Source organism: Rutilus rutilus, assembly GCF_951802725.1.
Source record: "Rutilus rutilus genome assembly, chromosome: 14".
In the NCBI taxonomy this organism is placed as follows: Eukaryota; Metazoa; Chordata; class Actinopteri; order Cypriniformes; family Leuciscidae; genus Rutilus; species Rutilus rutilus.
This window is the reverse complement of record NC_140219.1, coordinates 31,988,719-32,013,434: the sequence shown is the minus strand read 5'-3', so window position 1 is coordinate 32,013,434 and position 24,716 is coordinate 31,988,719. Positions and strand designations below refer to the sequence as shown.

At 38.5% G+C, this 24,716-nt stretch overlaps 1 long non-coding RNA gene and 1 pseudogene across 2 annotated transcripts; both read right to left on the bottom strand.

Moving 5' to 3' along the window:
* Positions 1-226: 226 nt before the first annotated feature.
* LOC311303324 lies at positions 227-23,759 on the bottom strand (annotated as a pseudogene). The gene is made up of 12 exons (XR_014630326.1): positions 23,335-23,759; positions 22,183-22,278; positions 21,836-22,070; positions 21,696-21,718; positions 21,496-21,614; positions 15,543-16,082; positions 2,882-3,372; positions 2,354-2,449; positions 2,011-2,241; positions 1,871-1,893; positions 1,671-1,789; positions 227-1,520 (listed from the first exon to the last, which is right to left on the bottom strand). The product of XR_014630326.1 is annotated as an uncharacterized misc_RNA (transcript).
* LOC311303479 lies at positions 7,349-8,623 on the bottom strand. The gene is made up of 3 exons (XR_014629763.1): positions 8,452-8,623; positions 7,898-7,953; positions 7,349-7,690 (listed from the first exon to the last, which is right to left on the bottom strand). It is a non-coding gene; the product is annotated as an uncharacterized lncRNA (long non-coding RNA).
* Positions 23,760-24,716: the final 957 nt, after the last annotated feature.

The following is a 24,716-nucleotide window of genomic DNA, read 5'->3' as shown; positions in this document are numbered from 1 at the left end:
TGACAATAATAACAATAAAAACAACATTTTTTTTTTTTTTTTTTAAATACAGAAATCAGATTTTTAACTCTTATGTGTCAATATATAAAGTTACTCTGAGGTTTTTCTTGAGGACAAAAAGGTCTGTGTCAAAAAATAAACTGTCATAAACATTTTAAGTTTCGGAGCACAGATTAAATTCTGAAGACCCTCAAGAAGAAGACAAAAGTGAAAAAAAGAAAAAGTTACAAATTTTATTTATTTTTTTATATATAAAATGTATATTTAATAAAACATGTTAAACTTAAACCTGCTACCAAATAAAAGCCATGAATCTAAACAAGTTGTGTTTCCAAAAAAAAAGAAGAGCATGAATTATAGCTGCATTATTTATTCAGTTGATACGCAAATATGCAGAAGAAGAAAACATGAATAAAGCGAGTATTTGCTTTATAGGCCAAACCTGAGAAAATGGCGCCATCTTCTGGAAAAGTCCAAATTAAAATTTTGTATCTTTACCAACAGAATAAAAATGTTCAATGTTGTTAAATGGCCCTGGGGAAAAAAGAAAAAAGAAAAAAAAAATATGTAGTGTTCAATGGGGATATTTTTGTCCTTAAGGTCCTGAGTGTAAATATTTTGTGTTACTAGTGTAAAATTGATTCATGAAAGAAAAAGATGAGAGTAAAATAAGAAAATTCCAATAAAAAAAAAACACACGTGCCAAAATGTATGAAGTTGGCATTAACACAGGAAACTAATCTTCAGTTTTGTCTTCGTCTTTTCTTTGTCTTTGCAGGTTTGTTTTTTTGATATATCATTAACACAGGATTTTTTTTTTTTTTTTTTTTTTTTTTTTTCCTTTAGGACGCACAAGTGTTAAGTTGGCTCTAAATTTTACATTTAAGTGTGATTGATCAATGAGACCCTTTGATTACAGTGTTGTTATTGAAGCATAATTTGCAAACCTGTATTAATCTAGAAGCAGAATCAGATTTAACTGTGATTTTCTGCTGTAATAAACAGTTTAACTGGTAAGATCCTCAGAGGAGAAGTTGTGCAGCGATTATATAAGAATGGAAAGACTGTGTCGTTGAAGGTGGTTGTGAATGTGAATAAATGTGTGTTAGTTACAGGATCAGAGAATGACACTGTTCCTCTGTCATAGTCCAGCTGAACTCTCACACGCTGAAGCTTCTGGTTAACAGTAAAGACAGTGTAGCGTTGCTCTGGGGATTTTGAGCTGTATTTGCTGTTCCAGTATCGCACATACCAGACATTAGACTTAAAGAAATCCACTCCCTTCCTTTGGTTTGATGCTGTGGTTATTCCAAGAATCCAGTATGTATTGTTTCCAACCTCCACATCCCAGCAGTGTGTTCCTGAATTAAAGCCCTCAGATCCCAGGACACACAAATACCAGTCAATCCTCTCTGGATTATCAGGAAGTGTTTTTTCTACATCACTGTACGACACACTGGTCAGATCAGCAGAGAGTGTGAGATGACGATGTGCTGTGTTTGGATCCAGAGTCAACGGAGCTGCAAAGAGAATAACATCAGATTACAGGATGAAATATGATGTATTAGAAATTCAAGTGATTATTAAATATATTTCTATCAAAAGTTAATGTTGTGTGTGTTTATATCTGAACTATCTTCTGCACTGGTGTCAAATCTGCTGAGACTCACTGTGTTGGACAGTTTCCAGCATCTTCTTCCAGACTCTGAACGGCAGGTTACCCAGATAACGCGACACATGAATCAAAGCTCCAGAACTCATCCGTGGATCCGGCTGTGAGATCTGGACTCTGAGGAACATTCAGGAGTCAGAACTGCAGTGAATTTGAGTTCAGATCCACTGAGAGAAGAGATACGAGCAGCTCACTTACCTTTCCATCGTGACTTTATAGTTCTGGAAAATATAGAGTTTGAAAACATGTTAATATCTTATCAAACACTCTCAGTGTCAATGAGTCTCTCTATACAAGTTGTTTTATGCACAGAGAATGAAGCCAGATTGATTTGTCACCTTTAGAAACGAGACGTTATTGTCTTTCATCATCTCCTCCATGTCTCTGATTGTGTGTGAAAGAGCTGAGATGTGTGTGTTCATCTCCTCCAGCTTCTCCTTCATCCTCTGCTTCTTCTGCTCCTCTTCCTCTCTCAGTGCAGTGATTGTAGCTTCTTCTTCGTCTCTGAGAAACTGATGAAGCTTCTCAAACTCTTCTTTAATCTGACGCTCTGTGTGCTCAGCTTGAGACTGAAATCAAATCACATTCACTTCAGTCAGCGCTGTATGAACACACACTCCACTAATGTCAATAATAAACTCTGTGTGTGAATGTTGAGTATTTAACTCTTTATATCCTCACCTTGATGTGTTCAGTTGTTTTATCACACTTTTTCTTCATTTCTTCTCCATGTTTGAGCTGGTCTTGTAAGGACGTCAGTGCTGTATTAAACTCCTCCTACAGGTTAAGATGAAAATATGTGAAACTTATGCAGCTCTAAGAGGTTTAAACATTGTATGTTTGGATGTTTTTAAATTATTCATATGTTGAATGGGTCATTCTCATGGAAGCATTTGCGTCTGAAAATTGCAGGACATCAAGAAACATCAAGAAATCATCATGGCCAATTCTAATTATTATATCCATGCAGTTGTAAATTTGTGGTTGTGCAAATACAGAACATTTCTATCTTTTCAAAAGATGTTTTGTGCCAATGCTGTCACATTCAAGAAGATTTGAACATCAGAGGATCGAAGAGCAGAATTTTATATCAGAGAGATATAAAGATTTAGTCTGAGTAAAAATGGTCTATTGGTCTATTGTATACACAAATAATACTCTATGTTTAGCACTGTATTCAGCATTTGAAATGAGAGATATTTGTCTTACCTTGTAAGATGAAAGCACTTCACTGATGGGTCTGAATGTGTGATTGGTGTGTTTCTCTGAGTCTCTGCACACTAAACACACAGGCTGTTTGTCCTCCAGACAGAAGAGTTTGAGTTTCTCACTGTGTAAACTGCAGATCTCCTCAGATCCTGATGAACGTTTCTCATTTCCCTCCTTTATCAATGAATCACACAAGTTTTTTAACACAAGATTAACTGGAGGTTCACTTCTAGAGGATCTTCTCCTGCAGAGAGGACACTCCTGAGTTTTCTTAGTTTTCCAGAACTGTTGTAGACACTCTTTACAAATACTGTGACTACAGGACAGAATAACAGGAGTCTTGAAGATTTCACAGCAAACAGGACAAGAAAGCTCTTCCACAGATTTTGAATCCATTTCCTCGTCTTGTAAAAGATCCAACGATCTACAATATACTTTCACTTTCTGAACTTTGGTTAAACAACTATTGCAATTAAAATCTAATCCAGGTTAATTCAGAAATAAACAAAAATGCTATAATATAATGTGTCCTCCTCTGTTCTTCACAACACTGACTCGTTTCAGCTTTCAGTAAAAATGGCAAAAATAATGACTAGTCACTTCCTGGTAAGGTTTGTAAGAGGGTGGAGTTTGTGTGTGTGTGTGTGTGTGTGTGTGTGTGGGGTGGGGATGGGTCATGGATGGTATCTGTCATGATTCCTGTCTTGTGTTCCCCTTGTTTTGTGTGGACTAATGTTATTTCCTGTTCTGTGCCATGTTTTGTAGTCCTTTGTAGTTTTTCATGTTGATATCTGTTTTACTTTATTTACCTTGTGTAAAAAAATTTAATAAAAAAACAGCATTTAGATCCTCACCTTCTCCTGCTTTCTCTGGCACGTTACAGTAGCAGTTGCAGAATTCAGACAGCATACAAGCATACTCTTCATATTTATGACATGAAAGAATATGGTAAATGTAGTACGAAACATAGTTTTATGTTTCTAGTATTCTATTTTCAATTAATTTTATTTGTTCTGGTCCTTATAGGGGGTCTCTAATGCTTATGAGTGGTCCGGACACTTATAATAACACTTTTTTGTGTCTTTTAGGCTTAAGTTTTAAAACTTTGCATTAGCATCTTTAATGCCAGCCATCATTATTAAATCTATGAATATATTTAAATTCAGCATTTTAATATTGACTCTCTTTTGTGTAACTGATCCACTGACTTTTAAAAACAACAACATAGTATTTTCATGGTAGCTATTGTGGTGAAAATCAGTTAAGATGGCATTCCAGGGACCAGTTTATGGCAAGGCCCCTCTAACTGCCGGTGTGGAAGAAGATGTGCCACACTGTGATTGGATCCTTGGTGAATGAACATAAACAAATGTTCAGCAACATCAGATAAGATGCAAAGACAACTATCAGATACCTCTTACAGGACAGGAAGGGGGACCTTCTGCACCCACCACCACCAAGGAGAGGTCTTTCCATTGGTCACAGGTGGACTCTAACAACCAAACTCATTCCTAGGGTTTAGGCAAGAACCACCATAAAAATTCCTTCAGGACCTCCTGGATGCAGAAGCAAAGAGAGAGGCCACAGAGACCTATCTTAATCCATTCATATATACGTTTGAAGGCCTTAAACTAATTTAAACTGCAAAACATCCACTTCAACTTCATGCAAAGCACAGTTTATGTTAATGGTTATTGACTGTTAACACAACAGTTCACAGGACAGACCTAATAACTGATAAGCAAATGCATGAACGATGACTTGATAATTTTTTTAATCATGTTTGGTCTCTATCTGTTCCATACAATGCCTTGAATATTTAAAAAGAACTACTGCCCACATTGTCATTATTTGCTGCCATCACAGCCACATACACCTTAAGGGTGGAAGTGGATAACTACTTATCTAGGCCCTCCTGAAGGAAGGAAAGCACTGATACAATGCCACACCTCCGTGGATCTTAATCTCGGAAAGAACACCATGTAGTGAAAAGGCACCACTTCAAAGCATATAGCCGTCTAGTAGAGGGGGTTCTTGTCTGAATGATTGTATCTATCACCGCTGGTGATAGCCCCCTGAATTCCTCCATGTCCCAACCAGGGACCAGACATGGAGGTTCCAGTGTTCTGGATGCAGGTGCTAGATTGTGCAACTAATAGGACTTCTTGTCCTTCTCCCTGATTTGCATATTTGTGCAGACCCCTGGGCCAGCTGTGTGACAGTGCGTTGATGCTGAGGGCTAGGTCAGTTAATACCACAGAAGGCAGTGGGAGGATTCCTGGGAAGCGAACAGATCTATTTGTGCCTTGCATAATTTACCCAAATCAGCTTATCCACCTGGGAAGGGAGTCTCCTCTGCGAGACTGAGATCGCCTAGGAGTGGCTCGCAGTGACTTCAGACGGAACACTTCACCTGCACTAAACACAGACTGAGTTTGATTGCACCTAAGTTATCACTGTTAGAACAAATAAAGACGCCTTCCGGGGTGACGCTGGACTGCATTCCGTGTGTGTTCTCCTCTTTCCCCTTAGTGGAGCACTACAATACATACCGTACTCATGGCCATGTTCATGTTTGACCCAGGCATTCAAGACAGCAATTGTGGCCATCTGAAGGAGAGAAAAATTGTCCACATCCAAAAGGACACAGACAGAAAGGCATCTTTTAAAAGACGGGATTCACTGTGTTGCTCTTTTAGAGGGGAACTCTTTTAGTTCAACGCTGAAGCACATAGGGGTACTCCCTGCACTTATCTGTGCATTGTTTAAAGAGATACAGCTGAAATGTGCTGCGAGATCCGTAGATCTGTAATTTTCCTAAGCTTCACATCCTTACATACAGCAGAAACTACAGCATTTAGGAACCCTGGTAAAGTACAATGTCTGAACCAAATTAATCAGGCAATTTCTCCCAGGACTCCCCAGAACCAAAGGACAGGGCACTCTTGTTGAGATCCTTTGGGAAGCTGCAGTACCTTTCAAAGTTCTCCATATATGAAGTTAGGGAACATCTAGAAGACTATTTAGTTTATTTCAATTTAGACTTGGATGGAAGGTGAACTCTTGAAATTAAATTCTGGTCAATTGCAATGGGTATTTCCACACTGATTTATTATTTCCCTTGTTTCCAAGGTTGGTGAGTATGGTAGTCACTCTTAGAGACTGGGCCCATAAGAGCCTTCAGGAAGAAGAGGAAAGGCCAGATTCTTTTTTAGAGCGCTTCCGAGGACCTGAACTTCAAGTTGCTCCCAGTCGGATAAGCATCAGTAGATCTGATGCTCATGATGGCAACAAGCAGATGGGAGTTTTACTAACTCAGAGGCTGCGTTTCAAACCGCATACTTAACGAGCGCTAAAAGAGTAGGTACTTTATAGCCAGATCTCGTTGAGTATGAATGCGAACCGGACATCTGCCATGTTGACGTTATCATGTGACCTACGACGCGTTATCACACGCGCAACAACTTAAAAGATTTGAACGACACGTTTAATTCATCTATCTGTACAATATCTTGATATTGATTAAACTTGCTCATTTTGTGGTCTTTTTGAAGAAACTGCTGCCCATTTATTTTGTGAATACATTTAGGGTTGATTTAAGTTCTTATATTTAACCCTACTAATGTGACCCACCGTTTTATCCTTAACGATATTATTTATTTTTATTACGAAATCCCAAAATTGTCATCTCTTTGTCATCTCACAAGCAAAAGTAGCTAACTGCTTTATTTTTTCCTCTTTTTCTTGTTGAATTTAACTGTCGTTTCATCCCTCAGGCCTATAGGCCTATAAATAACAAAAAATGTTTTTTTTAAATGTATTATAATGAATTATTTAAGAAAATATATTAAGATATTCAACCTTGTAGGTTCTTTTTGCCTGTGTAAAAAATCTCATATTATGTATGCAAACCCATAATATATATATATATATATATATTATGGGTTTGCATACATGAGATTTTTTACAGATCTCATAACATCAGTAACTCGACAGCCCTACCTAGAACGGGTTTCCTCAGCATTTGTAATGTCTGCACAAAGGGCAGCTTTTCGAAGATTCGCCTTTGGAGGAAAACTGTTGATTTTATACTTGAAAAATATAAGTATCATTAATATTAAAAATTAATATTACCTCAGAATGAATTGCATTGCTATCCCACCCCAAAACATACAATAACAACAACGATAAATGCTGACCAATACTTAATTATATTACTTTTTACTGAAAATGATATAATTCAATAAAACAAACAAAATGTAATGTATGTCATATGACATAGCTATGCATGATTGAATACACTCTAGATGTGTATATAATGAACATATCTACATTTTCCTTTCAAACAATTAAATAAAACATTAATTAAATAATTATATTTTATTTACTGACAACAATGAGAAATATTAATAAATTAGTAAAAGAATGAATGAAAGTCACCATCACACAATAAACAAATGCATAAGTCAACATATGAAACAAAGCTTTATTCAAACTACAATCATGTATGTAGGCTACAGGCGCTCAACCCCACATCCTTCTGCCATCTCTCAACACAGCGGTTCCCATTCTGCAGCTTTATTCTGATGAATCAGCTGACCACCAGAGGTGAGCCGTTCCCTCGTGCCGGAGGTTGTTGCGTGATGTGTTGTGCTTCACAATCTGAGGCAATAAGAGCAGGTGGAGTGATGGAGGGTCTCATAAGGGCAGGTGGAGTGATGGAGGGACTCATCCATGGCACCGTTTCCAGGATTCAGCTCTGGGCTCCTCATCCTCAGTGCTCACACCAGCCTGCTAACATTTCAGATCCTACAAAATGCACAAACATAACACAAAAGCAGTAATTTTAAACGCACAATGTCATTTGATTTCAGTATTATTTAGAAGACAAAAACGCTTTTTTTCCACAAATGCCGCCATCATCTTTCATCCATCATCTGTTTGAAATTACAATAATTAAAATAAACTACAACTTAAGATTTAAATAGTTGTTATTCATTTCTGTAGTATACTCACTCAAAGCCTTCATGAGCCACTCTCCTCCAGATAAACACACATCTGTTCATCTGTCCCTGTAACATCCAGACAAGATACACGTTACCTCTGAGATTTATGAACTCAACACTACATTTACATGTTGAGGTTGTTTTAACTTTTTATCCAACATAAATGTTCCTCAATTTATCAACTACTAATGGACAAATAAAATAGATTATGTTTAACGTTAGTTACTTTATAGATTTGTTCTACATAATAGCACACATTCATCACTCAGATGTCTATTTCATGTTGTGATATTTCAAGATTTTCCTGTCAGATGTAAATAGACATTTAAAATAAGCATCTTTAATATGTATATGGTTTATGTAAATCCACTTTAGAGACGTAACTTACGTGTCTTTACTGGAGCTCCCCTGTTAGCTAACGTTATACATAATAAAACGTGTTTTTACAGCAAAATCACAACTATACATTACTGTGTAACGTCTTTACACCTTCAACAATTCAACAGTTTACTCTACAGTAGTTCAACACATGCAATTTTAACAAAAGGAACCGTGTTTACTCACATTTGAAAGCACCCGCGTCGCCGATCTCTGCGATGTTTGATAATGACGTATCCTCTCGCGTGGCCTCCTGGGATAGAAGAGTATCCATCGGTTGAGCACTCAAAAATCTGGCCGAAAGCAGTAAGCCATCCGGGAACTTCTCGCCTACTCTTTTATGAATACTGATGTTTCGAACGTACTGCATAAAAGTAGGCATATTCGAACGCACTTAAGTCCGAATCTCCCGATTATTAGTACGTCACCCAGGTAATTCTCGCCTACTCTTTTGGATTCGTACATACTTTTTCGCTCGCCTACTCTTTTTCCCATACTAAATAGTAGGGAAGTATGCGGTTTGGAACTGTTTCATCCTCTGAGGCAGAGAGAAGTTTTAGTGTCCTCCGCAGGCTAAAAACTTGGCTCCATTCCACAATGACTCAAAACAGACTTAACCATGTTGCTGTTTGTCATATCCATCAGGAAAAACTTGACTTACTGGACAAGAAGTCAATTTGCAAGCAATCTGTGGCTGCAAATGACAGGAGGAAAAACATTTTAGCTCTTTTGCCTAGAACAGTGTTTTTCAACCTTTTGTGTTAATTACTGCCATTTAAAATGTGTTTTCCTTTATCTTTACAAATGTATCTTTTTAGTAGAATAAAGTATGTTGGTGAATGTTTTGCAGTGTAGTTAATTTATGACATATTTCTGTTCAAACCATTAACGGATCTGTCAGGTTTCCGACATGTGTCCCCCCAATGTTAAACTCATTCCTATGCCCCTGCCTTCTTGTTTTACTTAACAAAGGTCCTTCAAACAAGCAGCGCTCCAAGATGTTTTCCTTGAACAGTTAGTCTTATTGTTTAATAATAATAATAATAATAATAATACATTTTATTTATAATGCACTTTTCATCAGAGATCTCAAAGTGCTACAGGTTAAAAACAAAAAAGATAAGCAGTTCTTTAAAAAACATCTAAGGGGGTCCAAAAGCTTTGCTAAAAAGAAATGTCTTAAGGCCTTTTTTAATTACACCATTAAAATGTATATGAAATATTACATTTTTGTAGGGCAAAAAAAACACTAATGATGTGTTTTTTTCATAATTAAATTCTGGATATTGATCTAGGTCAGAGGTTCCCAAACTGGTGTGCGCAGACTGGCCACCGGGGGTGTGCGAGAGAATGTTTGTTATAGCAGGAAAAAAATGTTTATCTCGTTTTTGTTTGTCTTGTTATTATTTTTATGTATTTAACTGAGGTAAACTTCACATACGAAAGTTATATTAAGAAATTAAATTTCACATTACAAGCTATAAATTACTCATTATAAATGATTTAATTTAATTTTACAAGCACGTCTGTGTCACAATAGCCCCGCCCTGTTCATATTAGGCGCTAAGTGATAATTCATTCCTTTATTTTTTTGTTTTCTACATTCATCAAAATGGACACCTGGTTAAAAACGGGCACTTTAAAGAAATCAAGGGACAGTAGGAGTGAGCCATCTACATGGGCCTCTTCTGTGGAGATGTGCACCGACCACGGCACTGAATATATGGAGAAACCCGATCGAACAGACTCAGAGGATAATGAACGGGGTGAAGAGGCGGGAACAGAGATGTGCTGGTCAAGAGAAATAGGCCTACATTCCAGAGTGAGAAAATGTCATGTAAGAAACGCAAATACAGTGACTGTTACATTGGTTTCGGGTTTACATGGATTGGTGATGCAGAAAGTCTAAAACCGCAATGTGTAGTCTGTGGTGAAGTTTTAGCTAATAGCAGTCTCAAGCCCTCATATATGGTCCGGCACCTACAAACAAGACATAGTCAATCACAAGACATGCCTGCAAGTTTTTTCCAAGGAAAATTGGAGGAACTGCAGAAGAAGGAAAAAATTATCCACTCCCATTCAGGCTTAGGGACTTCCAAAAATGCACAGAAAGCTTCATATCTGGCGAGCAACCACATAGCTAAAAAAGGTATGCCCCACACAATTGGAGAAAATCTGTGCTTACCTGTTACCAAAGACATGGTAAACTGTATTCTAGGGGAGAAAGCAGCAAAGACGCTGGACAAAATCCCTCTCTCTGACAATACTGTGGCTCGTCGCATTGATTCGACATCTACTGACATCCTCAGCCAGCTAATAAGCAGAATAAAAAACAGTGAATTCTTCTCACTGCAAATCGACGAGTCTACTGACGTAGCGAATAGCTAATCTTTTGGTGTATGGCCCTTATTTATTTGAGAACACATTTCATAAAGATTTTTTGTTTTGCTGTCCCCTTGTCACATGTTCAACAGGGGAAGATATTTTTAATTTGATGAATAGCTTTTTCAGAGTACACAAAATTGACTGGGCGAGCTGCGTTGGAATTTGTACAGATGGGGTGAAATCAATGATGGGGAGGCACAAAGGAGCAGTAGATCTCATCTGAAAAGTTGCACCTTCAGTTTCCTGGGTCCGCTGCAGGATCCACCGAGAAGCCCTAGCGACGAAAAACATGCCAGGTGAACTTTTGGCTGTACTTCATGACGTCGTGAAAATCGTCAACTTCATCAAGGCTCGTCCGTTAAATTCGCAGATTTTTCTATGCAACGAAATGGGCAGCGAGCATGAAACACTTCTACTGCATACAGACGTGCGCTGGTTATCATGTGGAAAGGTTTTAGCAAGAATTTTTGAGCTCAGATGTGAAGTTCAGGAATTTTTTGTTCACAACCCAAGTTGTTTCTTCATGCTTGCAAGACGACATCTGGCTTCAGAAGCTGGCGTATCTGGCAGACATATTTTCTACTTTGAATGAACTTAAAGTCTGCAGGGTCTTAGTACCACCGTTTTCAACACCCAGGACAAAGTTGAAGCACTTATTAAAAAGCTTATTTTCTGGGCCAACTGGATAAATACAAACTCCACCGAGTGCTTTCCTCTTCTATCTGAATGTTTGCAATCCTGGAAATCTGTGCTAAATGATTGTGTCAAAGGCCTCATAACTGAACATCTCAACCAGCTCAGCCAAAATCTGCGGACTTACTTCCCCCCTATGGACCAATCTCAGACATGGATTCGGAATCCTTTTGATGTCACTCCTCCAATCCCACATCTCATTTCAAGAACAAGAAAAGATACTGGAGTTATCATCTGATGGGAGACACAACATACCTTTTAAAGTCACTGGTGGATTTCTGGGCTTCAGCAATGGTGGAGTATCCAAGATTGTCAAAGCTAGCACTTAAAGTGTTAATGCCCTTTGCAACCACATACTTATGCGAGGCAGGCTTTTCTGTTTAAACTTATACACATTTACTTCTATGCATACCACCAGTATGCTGTTTTAGAAAACTACCACAGATGTTGAAACACAAATTAAATTATTTAAAATGATATATTATATGACGTTCTATTATTACTGTTTATTCTCTTGTAGGTCCACAACAAAGATCCCAAGGTGGAAGACAGTGACAGTTGGAGTGACACTGACGAATGATGTCCGTCTTGCCAAAGAAGATGAATCCTTTACAGAGAGTGTTCCTGCACCACCTTCTTTTTATTCCTCAAACTGCCTGAAGAAAACTAAGAAAAAAACAAAAAAAGGATCACTTCAAGGGATTGCAGTGGACTAACATTATCTCTTCAGGCATTCGCACAATCCATCCACATTGCAGTTTTGCTTTTACAGGCCACAGGGTTAAAATACAGGGATCAACCAGGAACACACCTGCTTTTAAATGCTCTGGCTATTGCTTGTTCACTGACTGCCCAGTAGAAGTTGATGTTGTTGTGCACAGTGAGAACACACTTAAAGCACAGGTGTCGTTCAGAGGTGACATGGTACAGTAGTTCACAATAAAACAGATCTGCTAAGGCGACCGGTATGAGCCGATGACCAAAAGGAAATAAATCAGCAATTGCAAACAACACTACCAAGGGCTCTCTATCTTAAGAAAATGGAAAACCTTAAAGAATCTGTGGTAGAGTCTGGCTGTCGAGATGAGGCACCATCGCCAGGTGTTCTGAAATCCATTTCCTGGAGACAACGAATGAAGGACATGAAACATAAAAATGAAACACTCAGTCTCCAGATGATGGTAGAAGAAAAAAAGAGATGAGCCGGATGAGGTTATCCAGAAATATGGACACAAAAACATCAGTCCACTCATGATAATATGTGATGGATCCATGGTCCTCACTCGTCTTCTGCCAAACTAACCTCAATGCCTTGCTCCACAGTTATTATCAAATATTGACAGGGAAAGGCACCACTGAAGACAGCACCGCTGTCTAAGCCATATAATGAAAAATGCTAAATCCCAGTGTAAAAAGCAGTAAGTATTTTTTTTTTTTTTTTTTTTCGTAAAACAGATAATCAAATTAATGGCAACAAATTATTCATGATGATTTATGACAATGTTGTTATTTTTATTTCTCTCTCAGTGCACCCAAGAACTACAAGTTGGCCACGCATGTTTTCAGACTTTTGACCACAGCAAGTCCCATTGTTGAGTTTGATGAAATGATCCTCAGTTGCACTGTCATCTTCTCAAGCCCATGCAGCTCTGAAAATGTTGAGAAGCACTTCAACAACATCCAGACTTTGTTGACCATCATTGGGGAATCAGCTGTTGATGACAGCAGCATTGCTCCTGAGGACCTTGAGGTACACAGTAAACATGAAAAATGTCTTCAAATTATATCTTCTGCTAACCTGATTAAAATCACTCATGTAAAATTTCATATTGTAGGACATCTTCAGTCAGACGTCTTTTCACAGACATTTCATGGAGGACATAGGCTTCATAATGACAAAGACATGCACACTGCACTTTTAAGGGAATTTAACATTGCGGAATGTTCACTAAAAGAAAGGTAAAACAATCAACATTATATTGTATTTAAATGTGTCTTGGTAAGTGTTATGCTTCAAAAAAAATAATTAAATTACACAAAATACAGACACATAATAAATTGCTAATCTGGTAAGACAGGCCTAAGGATGCATTTCCCATCCCTGCATCTGTCCAACTGTCTGTCTGCTCACTGTCATGGTTCAGGGTGCTTTATCGGCTTCCCTGTTGTGTGTTGTCCTGTCATTTTCTGCAGCTCGTGACCTGGGCAATCAGCGCTGATTCTTCACGAGCTGATTGCCCTCACCTGTCGCTTGTTCCCTTACTCCCTTATATTCTCTGCTGTGTTTGCCCCTTGTTGTCAGTAGATTTCGTGCTGTTGTTTCATGTACGGTTGTACCTGTGCTCTGTGTCTTTGTGTTTTACCTCCTTCTGCTGCTGTGCTCAGGACGCCTAGACGAGGAGTCTTTCAGCTGGCCGTGTGCCCGCTATCCTCAGTCTCGTTCTGACTGACGCTCTGACGTACCGTTTGGGCATTGCACCTGAGGTGGTCTCCACAGCCTGTGTCCGCAGGGTTCTGTACGGACGGCTCTGGAGTTGTTACACCAGCTTTCTGTTCGTGTGTGTGTCACTACACACGCTGGATGTTTATTGGATTTTTGTTGTGCCAAATAAACTGTTGCACAAATCCTCTTTATGTTCCTGACACTCACCACCTTACTGTAATTAATATATATATATATATGTATATATATATACTGTATATATATATATATATATATATTTATTTATTTATTTATTTATTTATTTTTTGGCTCATTACCATGACATTTTGACAGGAATTCCAAGTCTTTCATTAAATTAACTGTAACAACACTACTACACAAAAAATAAACTTGTACAAATATATATGAAGTCTACTATACATTTAATTTCATAGGAGCACCAAATCCTGAAGGAGAAGTGGAGGCAGAGAAAGCAAAGCAGGAGAGGAGTCTGTGTTACCTCCATCAACAAGCCATTTCAATTTAAAAAAAAAAAACAGCGGTAACATTAAGCACATTTGGATACATTACTTAACAAATAACACAATTTTCAAATACATTTCTATTTTCAAATGTCTTTCCTGAAATAAAGGAAAGCCTACAGCTCGAGGGACAACCAGCACACCTTCCACTGACAGCCAAACACCATCAGTGGCAGCACAGGACCCAAAGACAGACAGCCAAACACCATCAGTGGCAGCACAGGACCCAAAGACAGACAGCCAAACACCATCAGCGGCAGCACAGGACCAAAGACAGACAGCCAAACACCATCAGCGGCAGCACAGGACCCAAAGACAGACAGCCAAACACCATCAGTGGCAGCACAGGACCCAAAGACAGACAGCCAAACACCATCAGTGGCAGCACAGGACCCAAAGACTGATAGCCAAACACCATCAGTGGCAGCACAGGACCCAAAGACAGACAGCCAAACACCATCAGCGGCAGCACAGGACCCAAAGGCAGACAGCCAAACACCATCAGCGGCAGCACAGGACCCAAAGACAGACAGCCAAACACCATCAGCGGCAGCACAGGACCCAAAGACAGACAGCCAAACACCATCAGCGGCAGCACAGGACCCAAAGACAGACAGCCAAACACCATCAGTGGCAGCACAGGACTCAAAGACAGCCAAACACCATCAGTGGCAGCACAGGACCCAAAGACAGACAGCCAAACACCATCAGCGGCAGCACAGGACTCAAAGACAGCCAAACACCATCAGTGGCAGCACAGGACCCAAAGACAGACAGCCAAACACCATCAGTGGCAGCACAGGACCCAAAGACTGATAGCCAAACACCATCAGTGGCAGCACAGGACCCAAAGACTGACAGCCAAACACCATCAGTGGCAGCACAGGACCCAAAGACAGACAGACAAACACCATCAGCGGCAGCACAGGACCCAAAGACAGACAGCCAAACACCATCAGTGGCAGCACAGGACTCAAAGACAGACAGCCAAACACCATCAGTGGCAGCACAGGACCCAAAGACAGACAGCCAAACACCATCAGTGTTACTAAATTTTACATTTAAGTGTAGGTTAGGGTTAGACTGTATTTCCGAGACAACTGACAACGAATCCACAAATGCAGCAAAAAATTACATTTAAGTGTGATTGATCAATGAGACCCTTTGATTACAGTGTTGTTATTGAAGTATAATTTACAAAACTGAATTAGTCTAGAAGCAGAATCAGATTTAACTGTGATTTTCTGCTGTAATAAAGAGTTTAACTGGTAAGATCCTCAGAGGAGAAGTTGTGCAGTGATTATATAAGAATGGAAAGACTGTGTCGTTGAAGGTGGATGTGAATGTGAGTAAATGTGTGTTAGTTACAGGATCAGAAAATGACACTGTTCCTCTGTCATAGTCCAGCTGAACTCTCACACGCTGAAGCTTCTGTTTAACAGTAAAGACAGTCTCGGGTTGCTCTGGGGATTCTGAGCTGTATTTGCTGTTCATGTATCGCACATGCCAGACATTAGAGTCAAAGAAAACTGCTCCCTTCCTTTGGTTTGATGCTGTTGTTATTCCAAGAATCCAGAATGTATTGTCTCCAACCTCCACATCCCAGCAGTGTGTTCCTGAGTTAAAGCCCTCAGATCCCAGGACACACAAATACCAGTTAAACCTCTCTGGATTATCAGGAAGTGTTTTATAAACATCACTGAGCGACACACTGGTCAGATCAGCAGAGAGTGTGAGACGAGGAGCTGCTGTGTTTGGATCCAGAGTCAACGGAGCTGCAAAGAGAATAACATCAGATTACAGGATGAAATATGATGTATTAGAAATGTAAATGACATATAAAGACTTCATAAATAATAAATCATAAATCATCACAATGGTCTCTCAGTTACTGTCAGAATGGATTGAGGCTTCATGTTTAATATCAGTATTCAATAAACACTATTTGGTAACACTTTATATTACGACCCGCAAACAACTGCATAAGTAAACCGAAATTACGGTGTACGTTTCTGTAATTATAGTGTACTTCCGTGTAGGTATAAGGGAACAATATGTTAAGTTTTGGGTAATAAAGGGGTAACAAGCAGATATACAACCTGCAAAGAACTTCGTAAGTAAACCGAAATTACAGTGTATGTTTCTGTAATTATAGTGTACCTCCGTGTAGGTATAAGGGAACAATATGTTAAGTTTTGGGTTATAAAGGGGTACAACCAGATATACAAGCAAATTATTTATAATGTAATTATTTTAAAACTAACAGGTGCCTATTCTGTTAATATATTCCAGGCAAAAATTGTACGTCTGTTGTATAAAGTTTTTATCACATTTCTGGCAAAATATGTTCTTGTGCAATGTAGTTACAGGGTAATTTTGACATCTGTGGGTTGTAAATTAAACTTATATATATATATATATATATATATATATATATGGCTGTATGCAAGCACAGTATGATAAAAATTGAATCTGAAACAATTTTATAAACAGCTGATTTCGAAAAACATTGGCAATGCTATTTATTGGCTTTTCTTACTAAACTACTTAACGTTAAGCCAAAAAAATGTGTTTCTGCTATGATTTTAATTTAGAACGTACCATGTAGTACTTACCTTATCACATTGTATTGCAATGACACTTAAATGTCAGGGCAAATATACTGTGTAATTAAAAGTTTTTTTGTTTAGTTTTTTTAATAAGAGTACCTTTCTCTGTAATTACTGTGCAAATAGTGTTGTTTCGTATTGTTACATAGTAAGTAGTGTTTGTTACCCGTTTCAACTGTGTATTTACAGGGTAAGTGTAACTCCTGCGGGCTGTAAATTAAAGTGGCGCATGTTACCCCCTTGTTCTGTGTAGTTACAGGGTAAGTGTAACTCCTGCGGGCTGTAAATTAAAGTGGCGCTTGTTACCCCCTTGTTCTGTGTTGTTACAGGGTAAGTGTAACTCCTGCGGGCTGTAAATTAAAGTGGCGCATGTTACCCCCTTGTTCTGTGTTGTTACAGGGTAAGTGTAACTCCTGCGGGCTGTAAATTAAAGTGGCGCATGTTACCCCCTTGTTCTGTGTAGTTACAGGGTAAGTGTAACTCCTGCGGGCTGTAAATTAAAGTGGAGCTTGTTACCCCCTTGTTCTGTGTAGTTACAGGGTAAGTGCAGTAAATATACAATAAAGGATCCCATTTAATTTCTGACTTTTATTTTACAAAAATAAAACAACTTAATAAAACATTGGCTTTTCTACAGTATACTAAACAACAAAGTAAAACATTATACCCATTTATATAATTAAATTTAACTCCTGCTCTACTCCAGGGCTTATACTTGTGACCACTTTACTATTTTTTAAAACATCAAATTGAACAACTAAACATCACTGGTACTGTTATAAATGCACTTGTTAAAGGATTAGTTCACCCCAAAATGAAAATTTCCTAATAATATACTCACCCCAATCATGCCATCCAAGATATCCATGTCTTTCTTTCCTCAGTGGGAGAGAAATTATGTTTTTTGAAGAAAACATTTCTGGATTTTTCGTCTAACAATGTACTTCATTGGTTACCATCGTTTTTAAGTCCAAATCAATGCAGTTTCAAAAGTCTTTGAAGTGTTTAAACGGGCTGTACGCGATCACAGCTGAAGAAGAGGTTGTTATCTAGCGAAACAATAGGTCTTTTTTTTGTCTTTTTTTTTAAAATAATTTATAGACTTTTTACCTTCAATAGTTCGGATTGAGCTGATCAACAAACGGACAGGGAACTACGTCATCACGTTGAAAGGTACGCCTGCGCCGGCAATACTATTTGAACTACTATTCATATTCATCAGAATGTTATTCATATACTATTCATATTCATATTCACTGAATACTATTACTATATAATCGCAAACAATACTATTTGAACTATCCTCCTACCCTACGTACGGTCGCATTGTAAACAGTGGGGCGGTACTTCGGGCGGCGCAGGCGTACCTTTCAACGTGATGACGTAGTTCCCTGTCCGTTTGTTGATCAGCTCAATCCGAACTATTGAAGGTAAAAAGTCTATAAATTATTTAAAAAAATTATTTTAAAAAATCACCGATCGTTTCGATGAAAAATCCAGAAATATTTTCTTCAAAAAACATAATTTCTCTCCCACTGAGGAAAGAAAGACATGGATATCTTGGATGGCATGATTGGGGTGAGTAAATTATTAGGAAATTTTCATTTTGGGGTGAACTAATCCTTTAACAAGTGCATTTATAACAGTCCCAGTGATGTTTAGTTCTTCAATTTGATGTTTTAAAAAATAGGAAAGTGGTCACAAGTATAAGCCCTGGAGTAGAGCAGGAGTTAAATTTAAACGTCTAACCTTTCTTTCTTTCTTTCTTTCTTTCTTTCTTTCTTTCTTTCTTTCTTTTTTCTTTCAAAGATAAGATTATCACTCTTAAAGCAGAGACCACTTTGCTCAAAGATGAGTGTGATTTTTTGAAAAAGGAAACTGAAAAGATGAAATCTGCTGTCCCATCTGCAATGACACAAAGATATGCTGTTCCTATAGTGCCACAGCCCTCATGTTTGTGTTTCATGCTTTTTTGTTTTTTTGTTGCTGTCAGAACAACTATGTCTTTTTTTAAAACATGTTCTGCTGCACTACAGTCATTATCACTATAAAATATCACAACCCCCCCCATAACCTGCCTCAAACTTCACCAAAATGTGTTTTTTTCAAAATTACAGCTACTACAGTAATATCAGGTGGCACAAAATGTTTTAGAGTGGAGGATTGTTCGACAACTTAAAATTGAAGGTGTAGCTTGCTAAGAGCATGTATATATATTCATATTTTTGCAGTGCAGCAAGACCAATGGGACTCCATCAACTCCTCAACCCCAGTGGAAGTTAAGAAAAAGAAGAGCAATAAAAGAAAGAAGAAGAAAAGCAAGAGAAGCAAATAAGGGGGGGGGGGGGTATAATGTTTCACTTTGTTGTTTGAGTATACTGTAGAAAAGACAAATTTTTTGTAAAATAAAAGTCAGAAATTAAATGGGATCCTTTATTGTATATTTACTGCACTTACCCTGTAACTACACAGAACAAGGGGGTAACAAGCGCCACTTTAATTTACAGCCCGCAGGAGTTACCCTTACCCTGTAACTACACAGAAAAAGGGGGTAACAAGCTCCACTTTAATTTACAGCCCGCAGGAGTTACACTTACCCTGTAACTACACAGAACAAGGGGGTAACAAGCTCCACTTTAATTTACAGCCCGCAGGAGTTACACTTACCCTGTAACTACACAAAACAAGGGGGTAACAAGCTCCACTTTAATTTACAGCCCGCAGGAGTTACACTTACCCTGTAACTACACAGAACAAGGGGGTAATATGCGCCACTTTAATTTACAGCCCGCAGGAGTTACGCTTACCCTGTAACTACACAGAACAAGGGGGTAACAAGCGCCACTTTAATTTACAGCCCGCAGGAGTTACCCTTACCCTGTAACTACACAGAACAAGGGGGTAATATGCGCCACTTTAATTTACAGCCCGCAGGAGTTACACTTACCCTGTAACTACACAGAACAAGGGGGTAACAAGCGCCACTTTAATTTACAGCCTGCAGGAGTTACCCTTACCCTGTAACTACACAGAACAAGGGGGTAATATGCGCCACTTTAATTTACAGCCCGCAGGAGTTACACTTACCCTGTAACTACACAGAACAAGGGGGTAATATGCGCCACTTTAATTTACAGCCTGCAGGAGTTACACTTACCCTGTAACTACACAGAACAAGGGGGTAATATGCGCCACTTTAATTTACAGCCCGCAGGAGTTACACTTACCCTGTAACTACACAGAACAAGGGGGTAACAAGCTCCACTTTAATTTACAGCCCGCAGGAGTTACACTTACCCTGTAACTACACAGAACAAGGGGGTAATATGCGCCACTTTAATTTACAGCCCGCAGGAGTTACACTTACCCTGTAACTACACAGAACAAGGGGGTAACAAGCTCCACTTTAATTTACAGCCCGCAGGAGTTACACTTACCCTGTAACTACACAGAACAAGGGGGTAATATGCGCCACTTTAATTTACAGCCCGCAGGAGTTACACTTACCCTGTAACTACACAGAACAAGGGGGTAACAAGCTCCACTTTAATTTACAGCCCGCAGGAGTTACACTTACCCTGTAACTACACAGAACAAGGGGGTAATATGCGCCACTTTAATTTACAGCCCGCAGGAGTTACACTTACCCTGTAACTACACAGAACAAGGGGGTAATATGCGCCACTTTAATTTACAGCCCGCAGGAGTTACACTTACCCTGTAACTACACAGAACAAGGGGGTAACAAGCTCCACTTTAATTTACAGCCCGCAGGAGTTACACTTACCCTGTAACTACACAGAACAAGGGGGTAACAAGCGCCACTTTAATTTACAGCCTGCAGGAGTTACACTTACCCTGTAACTACACAGAACAAGGGGGTAATATGCGCCACTTTAATTTACAGCCCGCAGGAGTTACACTTACCCTGTAACTACACAGAACAAGGGGGTAACAAGCTCCACTTTAATTTACAGCCCGCAGGAGTTACACTTACCCTGTAACTACACAGAACAAGGGGGTAACAAGCGCCACTTTAATTTACAGCCCGCAGGAGTTATAGTGGTGACTCTGACATTACAATGAACAAAGTAATTATGCAATTATTAAAATACAAAAATAATAAGTGATAAAAACATCTAACATGGCCACTTCTAACGGATTTAAATTGTCTGCTATTTTTGCCAGCCCTCTCTCCTGGCTTTTGCAGACTATGAGGTGTTCCCTGTCGTTTTGATTAAACATTAAAATTCAGAATAAACTATTAGTTCTTGCTCTGCTGAGGAGAAAATCTGAGCGCGCTCTTTGGCCACGCTGAGCAGCCAATAGCAGCGTTGCTGATCAATGTTTCTACTATCGATACATATCCCCTTTTAACCAGCGCATGAACGCGCAATTATCTCAGATAACTCAATCCAGCGATACTAATCATATCCGGCAAGTGTGTTCGAAGAACCGAGTTAGCCAGATAATGATTCGCACGATGACATCATCTTGGATGTGTCATTTGATCTCGGATGTAATAAGCAACGTACGAAGAACGAGCCCCTGCACTGGTGTCAAATCTGCTGAGACTCACTGTGTTGGACAGTTTCCAGCATCTTCTTCCAGACTCTGAACGGCAGGTTACCCAGATAACGCGACACATGAATCAAAGCCCCAGAACTCATCCGTGGATCCGGCTGTGAGATCTGGACTCTGAGGAACATTCAGGAATCAGAACTGCAGTGAATTTGAGTTCAGATCCACTGAGAGAAGAGATACGAGCAGCTCACTCACCTTTCCATCGTGACTTTAAAGTTCTGGAAAATATAGAGTTTGAAAACATTTTAATATCTTATCAAACACTCTCAGTGTCAGTGAGTCTCTCTATACAAGTTGTTTTATACACAGAGAATGAAGCCAGATTGATTTGTCACCTTTAGAAACAAGACGTCATTGTCTTTCATCATCTCCTCCATGTCTCTGATTGTGTGTGAAAGAGCTGAGATGTGTGTGTTCATCTCCTCCAGCTTCTCCTTCATCCTCTGCTTCTTCTGCTCCTCTTCCTCTCTCAGTGCAGTGATTGTAGCTTCTTCTTCGTCTCTGAGAAACTGATGAAGCTTCTCAAACTCTTCTTTAATCTGACGCTCTGCATGTGTGCTCAGCTTGAGACTGAAATCAAATCACATTCACTTCAGTCAGCGCTGTATGAACACACACTCCACTAATGTCAATAATAAACTCTGTGTGTGAATGTTGAGTATTAAACTCTTTATATCCTCACCTTGATTTGTTCAATTGTTTTATCACACTCTTCTTTCATTTTTTCTCCATGTTTGAGCTTGTTTTGTAAGGACGTCAGTGCTGTATTAAATTCCTCCTACAGGTTAAGATGAAAATCTGTGAAACTCATGCAGCTCTAAGAGCTTTAAACATTGATTGTTTGGATGTTTTTTATTGTTATATTATTTATATGTTGAATGGGTCACTCTCATGGAAGCATTTGTGTCTGAAAATTGCAGGACGTATATTTTTAATTATATAATTTGGAAAGGATGAACGTCAATAAATCATGTTTTTACCAAACAAATTAATTTTTTTCAATGGCCAATTCTTAATTATTATATCCATGCAGTTGTAAATTTGTGGTTGTGCAAATACAAATATAGAAAGAGAAAGTATGTTAGTATCAGTCACTTTTTGGTGTGTCTTGTAATTAATCACATATTATTAATGAAAACACATTAATAACCCATGACAAAAAAATTATTTTCTATGTTTTGTGCCAATGCTGTTACATTCAAGAAGATTTGAACATCAGAGGATCAAAGTTTTGTGTAGAATTTTATATCAGTAGAAAGTCAGAGTGTAACGCTGAGTCAGCAGAGTTAGGATGCATTTGCAGCTTTATTAAAAGAGATACTCGTACAACAAACAGTTCAGTCAACGGCGACAGGCAGAGCAGAGACGTAATCACAAACCAGGCAGTGGGTCAGGGCAAACAGTACAGACTTAATCCAGGAAGACAGAGCACAGGTACTGTAAGTAGGCAGGCAGCAGAGAATATTACAAGGTACACAGTCCAGGGTCATACACAGGGAAATCAAAAACAGAGAAAACCGCTCAGAGATGTAACCCACAGCAAAACAAAACTTCACAATGAGAGCTTGTGAGAGTGCTGGTTATATAGTCCATGGGATAGGGATCAGGTGTGTGTGTAATCAGCACCAGGTACGGGATCATGGAAAATGAAGTCTGTGAAATGGATAAGTACTCAAGCGATGTTGATGCAGTGATCAGAGGGAGCCACAGAGGCTTGATTTGAGATGCAGAGATTTAGTCTGAACAAAAATAAATTCTGGTCTATTGTATACACAAATAACACTCTATGTTTAGCACTGTATTCAGCATATGAGATGAGAGATATTTGTCTTACCTTGTAAGATGAAAGCACTTCACTGATGGGTCTGAATGTGTGATTGGTGTGTTTCTCTGAGTCTCTGCACACGAAACACACAGGCTGTTTGTCCTCCAGACAGAAGAGTTTGAGTTTCTCACTGTGTAAACTGCAGATCTCCTCAGATCCTGATGAACGTTTCTCATTTCCCTCCTTTATCAATGAATCACACAAGTTTTTTAACGCTAGATTAACTGGAGGATCACCTTTAGATGATTTTCTCCTGCAGACAGGACACTCCTGAGTTTTCTTAGTTTTCCAGAACTGTTGTAAACACTCTTTACAAATACTGTGACTACAGGACAGAATAACAGGAGTCTTGAAGATTTCACAGCAAACAGGACAAGAAAGCTCTTCCACAGATTTTGAATCCATTTCCTCGTCTAGTAAAAGATCCAATGATCTACAATTTACTTTCACTTTTTGAACATTGGTTTGATCACCATTACAATCAAAATCTCATCTGGGTTCATTCAGAAATACACAACAATCCTAATATAATGTGTCCTTTTCTGTTCTTCACGACTCGTTTTAGCTCTTAGTTAAAATGAAAGAGAAATAAAGACTAGTCACTTCCTGGTTTTGTAAAAGGGTGGAGTTTCTGAAGACTTACTGGATACTCATATTATTTTATTTGTGCTTTCAAGCAAACTCTGGACTAATGAACTTAATAAAGAATCTGTAGCATAAAATAAAAGAACATCATAGGCCTAAGTATTATTATTTTATAATTATGTTATTATTTTATAATATTATATAATTATTTGTTCCGGTCCTTAGGGAGTCCCTAATGCTTATGAGCTGTCTAAACACTGATAATAACAACTTTTTTTTTTTCTTTTCTTTTTTAAGTTTTAAGTTTCAAAACTTTAACCTAATTTAGGCTTTTATAATAAGTTCAGTTATATTAGTTGTTATTGCTTCATAATCTTTGATACCAACAGTCATTATTGTCTATAAAATGTATGAATCCATTCAAATCCGTCATTTTTTAATATTGACTTCACTTACTGACTTGTTGTAAAAAAAACAACAACATAGTATTATCTCTGGTATTATCATGTTACCGAGTGGTTACTGGTGTTCGTTGATGATTTAAAACAAGTAGCGTAGCGAAATACAGTTTCTGTTGTGTTTTATTTGGCATTTTGTAAAATCCCATTGATTTCCGTTGGAGGACTCGGAAGAGCGGAAGTTTATACGTGGTTGTGAGGTATCTGAAAAAATAGTTCCACTATAGAAAAATAAACGGATTGAAATCATACATTGCGCGGATATATTTGTTTTTAATCATCAACGAACACCAGTAACCACTCGGTGAGTTGCACAGTTTTGAAAACGAACGTTAAGGGTTGTTTTAA